This window comes from Ictidomys tridecemlineatus, chromosome 9 (genome assembly GCF_052094955.1).
Source record: "Ictidomys tridecemlineatus isolate mIctTri1 chromosome 9, mIctTri1.hap1, whole genome shotgun sequence".
Taxonomy (NCBI): domain Eukaryota; kingdom Metazoa; phylum Chordata; class Mammalia; order Rodentia; family Sciuridae; genus Ictidomys; species Ictidomys tridecemlineatus.
The window spans coordinates 82,912,027-82,921,749 of NC_135485.1; the positions used below are offsets into that span (position 1 = coordinate 82,912,027).

The 9,723-nt window shown below is 51.7% G+C and overlaps 1 long non-coding RNA gene across 1 annotated transcript; it reads left to right on the forward strand.

The window, feature by feature from the left end:
- The first annotated feature begins 916 nt into the window (after positions 1–916).
- LOC144366854 (uncharacterized) lies at positions 917–7,200 on the forward strand. Its single transcript, XR_013425997.1, has 2 exons — positions 917–1,408; positions 4,409–7,200. It is a non-coding gene; the product is annotated as an uncharacterized LOC144366854 (long non-coding RNA).
- The last annotated feature ends 2,523 nt before the right edge of the window (positions 7,201–9,723 follow it).

Consider the following 9,723-nt stretch of genomic DNA (forward strand, 5'->3'; position numbering starts at 1 on the left):
CACGCAGACAGGCGGGCGGTCTCGGTCAGCGGGAGGATAAGGCATCCACTGGGACAGGTCTGTGCAGGGCTGGGGAGGCTCGCGTGGGCCTGGCCCCTCCCAGGGGAGGGACGTGGGACTCTCCAGAGAGTTCCTTCACGCAGTCCTGAGCGCTGGAGGGAAGGTGGCCTGGGAGCTGCTGGGTACGCCAAGGCTTCGTGGCCCATCTGTAGAGACTTTGTCCCAAGGAAACCCCAGTGCTGGGGGAAAGAAGGTCGGGCCTGAGATGCCAGCCCTGGTGCTGGGGACAGGGGCTCTCCAGAGCCCTGGCCTCCCAGTGAGGGGCAGCACCTCAGGCTCTGGGGCTCCCTGGGGGGCAGGCTTGCTCCTCCGGGGCTGGGGGCTCGGAGTGCACCCAGCCCGAGGAGGGTCAGCAGCCAGTGTCCTGTCCTCGGGGCAGGTTGCAACATGAGCCCAAGGCACAGGCAGCCCCGGGGAATCCAGGAGGGGCCCTGCCCCGTGCTCTCCCAGCTTTAGAGCAGGGGCCCTCATGAGCCCCTGGGACTGCCAGGTGTGGTGGCCAGTAAGGGAGCCCCCACAGACACTGCCACCCTTGTCCTGCAACTGGTCACATCCTGAAAGAACTGCCCTGGTTGGGACATGGCTGGTGACAACCCATGCCTGCTTCATTAGCCACCAGGGACACATGGGAACCCAACAGACCTCCCTCCGTGAGTGGTGGGGAGCAGGTAGAGCAGACAGTATGGGAGGCCGCGGGGTGAGGGACCCACAGGACAGCTGAATCCGGGAGCTTGAGGAGACGCTGGCCCTGGGGACGCACCCTCCCCACTCCCGCAGCCTTCTCTCTGCTTCCTCCTCTTCACAGTTGAGAAGCAGCTGGGAGCCCCACCGCTGCCCTGCAGAGGGGCAAATTGGCCCCCTGGGCCACGGTGAGGGTGGAGTGGTGCTGGATTTTGTCTGTCTGGCTGTCCTCTCAGTGTGGCTGTGTGGTGAGCCGTTCCTGCGGACTGTGGTCGCCATTACATGATGGCGCTGGCTCCGTTGTGGTCTGTGAAGGACAACTCCATATCAAAGAGAGTTGGCGTGTTCCCAGCTCCTTATCAGAGAAAGTTGGCGTGTCATTTTCTAGCACCCTGTGAGAAGGGTACACGTGGCAGCTTTGCATTGGGGTTCGAGGTGCTTTATTAAGGCTGGGAGGGGCATCCAATTATTATTCCGGGTAGTAGAAGAATCATTAGAAGAATATCAAGGGCCTGAATAAACTGCTGAAAGAAGATTCCTGAGTCGCGTCTTCCTTGCGGGCAAGGGGGTCGTGACAAGTGGTGCCGAGACCCGGGAGAAAAGAAACAAAGAAACACCCAGGAACCAGAACTTTCAGCAGTCAGGGAGGCGCGCCGGTAAGTCCCAGGTAAGGTGGGACCCGCTGTTAAAAAGCGGAGGCTCCTCTATACATAAAGAGGGAGCATTAAAAGGTACCTGCTCCTCTGTAAATAAAGAGAGGGCGTTACATCTCATAGCAATTGCACTCTGTATTTTCGTTTTTGTTTTCTGTGTATGTTCGTTTTGTTTTGTGTACTTTCACTTTCGATTTCTGTGTTTTCTTGTGTTGCGTTATGGGTGCTGTGACTTCAAGTCCACTCCTTCTAGCCCTCGATGGCCTTTTACGTTCCAAGGGACTGGAGGTGAAACGCAGTACCTTAGAGAAATTTTTACAGAGGGTAGATACAGCTGCACCGTGGTTTGCATTTTCAGGCAGCCTCACTACACCCAGCTGGGATAAATTAGGCAAAGACCTTGACTTTGCTCGTGAGCAGGGCATGCTAGAGGGCGGGGTGATACCCCTCTGGAAGATGGTCCGTAGTTGCCTTACGGATGGCCGATGCCAAGAAGCGCTTGTTAAAGGGCAGGAGGTTTTAGAACAATTGCATGAAGAAAAATCAGAAACAACAGAGAGTGAAGTGTCTCAGGAAGAGGGGAGTGTGCGGGGCGTGGAGAACGGGAGGAGACTGTATCCAAATCTCAGTGTGCTGCGCACGCCCCCATGCGAAAGTGGGTCAGAGGCAGAAGACGCTGAGGAGGAGGAGATAAGAACGCTGTCCCGGCAGCTAGGGAGTTTAGGTACAGGGAACAGAGATAAGCAAGGGCTCAAGAACAGACAGCCTCCCGATCCGCCTCCGTATGGCGGGGGTGTTTCAGGCTGCCGCTGCTTTCCTCTGTTCCTCGGGGCTGGCATATCATTGCTATTGACATTAAAGACTGTTTCTTTTCTATTCCTTTGCATCCTAAAGACTCACAGCGTTTTGCCTTCACCCTTCCCTCGTGTAATCACGAGGAACCAGATCAAAGGTTTGAGTGGGTTGTTTTACCACAGGGAATGTCTAACAGTCCTACGATTTGCCAGATGTATGTAGGGAAGGCACTCGCACCTCTCAGACAACAATATCCTTCCATTAAGATTATTCATTATATGGATGATGTATTATTGGCAGCCAAATTAGAACAGTCAGTTAATGAGGCCTATAAAGACCTGGTGAAGTTGTTAGCTCAGTATGGATTACATATTGCACCTGAAAAGGTTCAAACAGGGGATTCTATTCAGTATTTGGGAGCGACGATTGGATATGACATATTAAAACCACAAAAAGTTACTATAAGAACTCAAGATCTCCAAACTCTAAATGATTTTCAAAAACTGTTGGGAGATATTAATTGGATAAGAGGTTATTTACATATTCCTAATATCGTGCTCCAGCCTTTGTATGCTATTCTTAAGGGTGATCCAGATCTTACTTCCCCTCGTACCCTCACTAAAGAGGCCAGAGTGGCCCTTATAAAAGTAGAAGAAGCTATACAACATGCTACTCTATGCAGGCTCCAGAGTGATAAACCTTTCCAGTTATGTGTGCTTGCCACTATGCGGCAGCCTACTGGAGTACTGTGGCAAGATGGGCCTTTACTATGGATCCACCCACATGTATCCCCAGGAAAATCTTTAGAATACTATCCTGATGCTGTTGCAGCGTTAGCACTTAGAGGGATTCAACAGAGCATTCAATTTTTTGGACAAGCACCTTCTTCTCTTATCATACCCTATTCTAAAGTTCAACTTAATGTTTTGTGTGCTACTCTAGACAACTGGGCTATTCTATGTTGCTCGTTTCAAGGGGATATTGATAATCATTACCCTTCTCATCCATTACTCCATTTTGTTAAAGAGCATCCTATCATTTTCCCTAAAGTAACTTCACCCACTCCAATTCCAGGGGCTGTTAATATTTTTACTGATGGCTCTAAGTCTGGAATGGGAGCTTATGTGATTAATGACTCTCCCCCTGTCCAGCATCAATTTGCTCCTGGAAATCCACAATGGGTAGAACTGCAAATTGTCATTGAAGTTTTTAAACAGTGTTCTTTTCCTTTCAATCTCATTTCGGACTCCATCTATGTGGTGCAGGCGCTCAAAATTCTGGAGGCTGTAGGAGCTATTAGTGACACCCATGCTGTGTCTGCTTACTTTAATCAGCTTCAACAGCTTATCCGTAGCCGTACTGCCCCTTTCTATCCAATGCACATTCGGGCTCACACCTCTCTTCCTGGCCCGTTATCACAGGGTAATGCCTGTGCTGACTCGGCAACTAGAAGCCAGTTGGTATGCTTGGCCTCCTCCTTAGAAGAAGCTAAATTGTTTCACCACAACTTTCATGTCAATGCTATGACACTGCGTAGACGTTTTTCCATCTCCAGAGCAGATGCTCGTCAGATAGTATTACAATGTCCCCATTGTGTCACATTTCTTCATCCTCCTACTTATGGTGTAAACCCACGAGGATTGAAGCCATTGGTCGTCTGGCAAATGGACGTAACTCACGTGCCTGACTTTGGTAACCTCAAATATGTACATGTTTCTATTGACACATACTCTGGAATTATTCATGCTTCTGCTTTATCGGGAGAAAAGGCACGTAATGTTATTACTCATTGCTTAGAGGCATGGGCAGCATGGGGTGCACCTGCATCCCTTAAGACTGATAATGGACCTGCTTATACTGGCAGACAGTTTACATCTTTTTGTTCTACTATGGGAGTACAACTTGCTCATGGGTTGCCTTACAATCCTCAAGGGCAAGGCATTGTTGAACGTGCCCACCGCACCTTAAAAGAAACCTTAGAAAAACAAAAAGGGGGAATAGGAGTTGACCACACTCCTAAAGAACGCCTGTCCTTAGCTCTTTTTACCATTAATTTTTTGAATTTGGATATTCATGGCCGCTCTGCGGCCGATAGACATGTGTCCCCTCAGCCCTCTGTGACTGGCTATGTTAAGTGGAAGGATGTTCTTACGGGCCAATGGAACGGCCCTGACCCCGTGCTGACATGGGCACGAGGATCTGTATGTGTTTTTCCCCAGGATCGCACGGAGCCGCTGTGGATCCCTGAACGCCTGACAAGAAGAGTCTCGAGATCTACTAACCAGCAGCAGGAGGTGCCACAACAGTCCCATGATGAGGAGCTTCATTCTGATGAGTGCTCTGGCTCTGATGCTGGTGCCAACGGTACAGATGGCACCAATGCAGTGGTGGGCAGTGGCACGGGCATGGCCAATGCCAATGCCAGTTCATAGTAATTCTAGTGTCCTCCCCACTCTTTTTTCTACCTCATGTGAGATGTCTGCTCCTTGTACCTCTCCTAGAGGGGACATAGAAAATATTTTTAATCAGTCTCAAGTTAATCTCACAGGAGTTTTTTGTTTCAGCCTTGGGAACACTAATTGTATTAGCCTTAAGACCAAAAATTTGACTAACTGGGAGGACCCATTGCGGTCCAGTCGACTCTCAGGGAGTATTCTCAGTGCTGTATTGAGCCAAGTAGTTTCAGGGAAGCAATCAGGCTCAGGGACCCCCGCAACTAGCTCTGTTTTAAACATAACTACTTTAGCTATTATCTCTGAGGTACTAATCCTAATGCCTCCTTCTTCTAATAGTACTTGCTATGCCACTCATTTCAAGGCCTCTCCTTACTGTACCCCTAATTTTGGTTTTCCCCCGACATTTACACCTTGTCAGGATCATTCTTGGGAGAAACATCAAGTTGCTAAAGGTTTCTCCTTTTCCCCCCCTCTTAAGAGATATGTTTATAACTTTAACAACAATGCCAACTCCTCTACAGGAACAGGTTGGTCCTGGTTTCAATGGCTCATTTCCAATGCGAAGGGGGCTTCAGCGGATATTTCCGCATTGGCTCAATTACTAGGAGCCAAAAGTTGGCTGGCTAACGTTTCTGGCACTACTAAGGAGAGTGGACGAGGTAATAGGCTTACATCTGTTTCGTTCAACTCTCTGTTACGTTATGCCACATTGCCTCCTGCAATGGTCTGTATACAATCCCCGTTCCTGTTCCTTTTAGCTAATCACACCTCGTCGGGGATGCTGGATTGTTCTCATACTACCTGTTTCTTATCTGAGTGTTGGAATGGTTCTTGGACTGTAGCAGTAATTATGAAAATTCCAACTTTTGTCCCAATCCCAGTCACTGCGGATCCAGATAAATTTCCTATTGTAGAGCTACTTAGAGTCCGCAGAGATTTTGGAATCACAGCAGCTATAGTGACAGCCGTGGCGGCATCTGCTGCTGCAGCAGTTACGGCCGGAGTAGCCATGGCCAGTCAAGTACAAACTGCTGCCACTATTAATCAAGTTGTTCAACAAACGTCCACTATACTTGAATCGCAAAATGCGATTAATCAACATATTTTGTCAGGGATCTTAGCTACCAACCAAAGAATAGATTTTCTTCAAGCTCAGGTAGAAGAATTGGCTGACCTAGTACTTTTAGGCTGCATTGACCAACGTGCACATTTATGTATAACCTCTGTCAGATTTAATGATTCCAGGAATGCTTCCCACATCATTGGTGGATATCTGGCCGGAAATTGGTCCATGGAAGCGGAAGACATGATCCAGTCTCAACTAACCCAGATAGCTGTCTTGAATAGTACCCGTGTCGATCCCGTGACTCTGGGTCAATTCACCAATTGGATATCTTCTGCTTTTTCCTTTTTTAAAGAGTGGGTGGGAGTAGGCATTTTTGGTGCACTGTGTTGCTTTGGTATGTTCCTCTGTTTGTGGTTTCTCTGTCGCCTTAAGGCTCGTAGTGCTCAAGATAAGGCTATGATCATACAAGCTCTTGCTGCTTTAGAAACTGGCAACTCGCCACAGGTCTGGCTTGCGCATCTTAAGCACTAAACTTTTGACATGGTCATTGCACCCCAAGTTATTATAACATTGCACTGGGATTGACATGTCTTTCCTCGTTATTCTCTTAGTGTCAGAAAGCCCTTGCACTCTGCCGGTCTTGCTACCATTGCACGCAGATGGGTTTCTACACTAGTGCCTTTGACATGGTCGTTGCACCCCAAGTTATTATAACATTGCACTGGGTACGACATGTCCTTCTTTTGTCTTTCTCTTAGTGCTGGAAAGCCCTTGCACTCTGCGGGTCTTGTTGCCATTGCACGCAGAAGGGTTTCCACACTGGTATTTATCTATCACTTTAAAGTCCGTGCCTTTCTTTCAGGGTGCTGCCAACTTGTTTGTAGTTGTACTTCTGCACGGCCACAGTTCAACCTCAGCTATTCCCTCTTATTCACCATCGTCACGATACAGGATGCGAGGCAAGGCACTGCACTTGAGTGATCCATTGAGAAGAGGGACCTCAAGGGGAGCATGTCCTATTGCATGCGGGTTTGACGTGTCTCCGCCCCGCCCCACGAAAAAAGGCGTCGGCTGATATGGTGTCAGGTCTGGGGAAGGCGCCCCCTGGGGCTGGCCCATACTATGCAGCCACTTTTGCACAGTGGGATAGGACCTCTACTCTCGCCTGTATTGTCTTAGTGAAACAAAAAGGGGGAGCTGTGGTGAGCCGTTCCTGCGGACTGTGGTCGCCATTACATGATGGCGCTGGCTCCGTTGTGGTCTGTGAAGGACAACTCCATATCAAAGAGAGTTGGCGTGTTCCCAGCTCCTTATCAGAGAAAGTTGGCGTGTCATTTTCTAGCACCCTGTGAGAAGGGTACACGTGGCAGCTTTGCATTGGGGTTCGAGGTGCTTTATTAAGGCTGGGAGGGGCATCCAATTATTATTCCGGGTAGTAGAAGAATCATTAGAAGAATATCAAGGGCCTGAATAAACTGCTGAAAGAAGATTCCTGAGTCGCGTCTTCCTTGCGGGCAAGGGGGTCGTGACATGGCTGGGTCAAGAGTGGCGTGCCCCCACCCTCTCTGGGAAAGCCATGAAGGACCATTATCAGGGACTCACCCACTGAGCACCGTGAGCACTGAGCACCCAGCACCCCGCACCGGCACCTGGCGGTTCTTCGTGTGTCGGGCTGTGGAGGGGGAAGGGGGCCTGTGGCTGTTGAAAGCGAGGAGGTGCCCAGAGCTGCCCAGAGGTCAGAGAGGACGCTCCCCAGCAGGAGGGCCTGGAAGGCAGAGCCTCCATCCCTGCCCAGCAGAGGGTTTGGGGCCCTGGATCAGAAGGCCCCAGACCTGATGTGCTTGCTGTGTGGTCCTCAGAACTCGCCCTCTCTGAACCCTAGTTTCCTCCCGCGCTCCTCCCGTCCCAGTTACACCTCAGCCAAGCCAGCTGCACCTCGCTCCCAGAGCCCAGACGAGGCGTCCTCCCACCTCCCCAGAGGCCTCCAGGGAAGGACTGTGGTGTCCCCACCTGCTGTCTGCCCACTCTCCTCTCCTGCCCTGCAGTCAGGCCATGAAGCCTCTCCCTCAGGACACTCTGCGCCCTCTGGAAGGCTGCCACCTGGCTCCCCCAAGCTCCCCTCCAGTCCTGGAGCCGTCCACGGCAGCCCTGCAGGGACACCTCCTGGGCCTCCCCAGTGTGCAGCTGGCAGCGTCAGGGCAGATACAGCTGAGGAAAGGCCTCGGGCAACTCGGGCTTGGCCATCCCTGGAATCCTGCTGGGGCTTGGGCCTAAGTTGTGGATGAGGAAGCGGCGGCTGGGACAGTGCGCCTGGCAGCTGAGGTGGGGGCTCAGCAGCCGCCTGGCACCCCGCCCGCTGCTCGTCCTCATTACCTCCTGGCTGGCACCTTGCTGGGCCATGTGCACTCACTGGGGGATGGGAGGTAGGCACTAAACACCAGGTACTGGATACTGAAACACTCAGGATCTGAATACAACACCTGTGTTTAAGTAGCAGGTATTCAGATGCCTAGCGCTTAATAAGCTTAAATGTGGTGCACAGCCCGTGTTTAAATAGCAGGTACCAAATACCTAGCACTTGACAAATAAATAAATACCTCGTCATTTACCAGGCATTAACAGGAAACTGACACCATGATTAGAACTTTACCTCTTTGGGAAACTAACTCTACAGGATGCCAATGTCTGCACATGGCAGGTGGGACTGGGAGGCGCATCCTCCAAGATGTCAACCCCAGGGGGGTGTGCGTGGGTGGACGTGTCCCCACTCCCCCACTGGACCATGGAACCTTTGAAGACAGGGCTGCCCAGAGCAGAGACATTTATCCAGAATCAATAGAACCCTCTAGAAACGCTGCTTGGATGCCTTGTCGGGGACGAGCGCTGGCTGACCGCGGCCTCTGACAGCGTCCTGTGCGCCTTCAGTCCAAGCACTCTCTTCCCCAGAGAGGGTTCTCTGTGTGCTTTGGGGCCCATCCTCCTGGCCTCTAACTCTCCCAGGAGTGGCCCACTTCTCATAGGCACCGCTGGACGCCCACCTGACTCAAGAGGAGGAGGACGCTGAGATAGGCCTCCCTGGTTCATGCATTTGGGGTGTAGGGGTCCCCAGCACTGTGCACACTTTCACACTAGACGACCCTGAGCCTGAGGTTTCCTCCAGGGGCCACGAGCAAGGAGGCCAGCTGCGTCTGCAGGGAGGGGGCTGGGCCACGTGGGGGCAGCTGGCAGAGGAGGGTGACCTGCCTTCCCACGCTCCTCGGGCGCCTGCAGCACCTCCTGTGGTGAGATCTGCACAGGGGACTGTCCGCTGTGGGTCCCTGTAGAGAGGAGCGGAGCCCCAAAGCACCCCCTGCCTCCTGTCCTGGTCAGAGCCCACACGCAAGGGCGGGGAACGCCAGGACCGGCCTCGTGCTGTGGGAGGGCGGCTCGCCCTCGCTGGACGGAGGGCAGGTTGTGAGGTCAGGACATCCAGCCCAGTGACCAGGAGGATGGACACCATCGCTGGCCAGCAGGAGGGCTCCAGCCCCTGGCTCCGCTTGCGCTAGGAGAACGTCTGCCCACACAGCACTAGTCTCTCCTGCTGCAGGCCCTGGCCCCCTCCCAGTGGGCCTGATGACAGCAGGGTCTTCACCAACGACTCAGGGGCTTTCAAATGTGGTTTTGTGATATCAGTTCGGGCTATAAAATACGATAGTGTCAAATAAAAATAGAGCAGCCCAACCCACTGGAGCATACAAGGTCGCCTACGTATTCTGGAATTTGAAGAATAACAGGGATGTTTTCAAATCAAATTCCAAGAACTGCGTCCCACGTCGTTGCAATGTCACCATAAATCTTGGTTCAAAGGGAGGGCAGTCCCACCAGGACCTAAATTTGGAATCTGGAACCAATTTACTCTGTAATTTACATTCAAGGCTTCCTGTGGCCTCCGCCTCTGGTCCTTGGAGGCCGGGGTGCTGACCCTGTGGCTGGCGTGGCATGCTCAGCCTGTAGCAGGTGACCTTGACGTCCC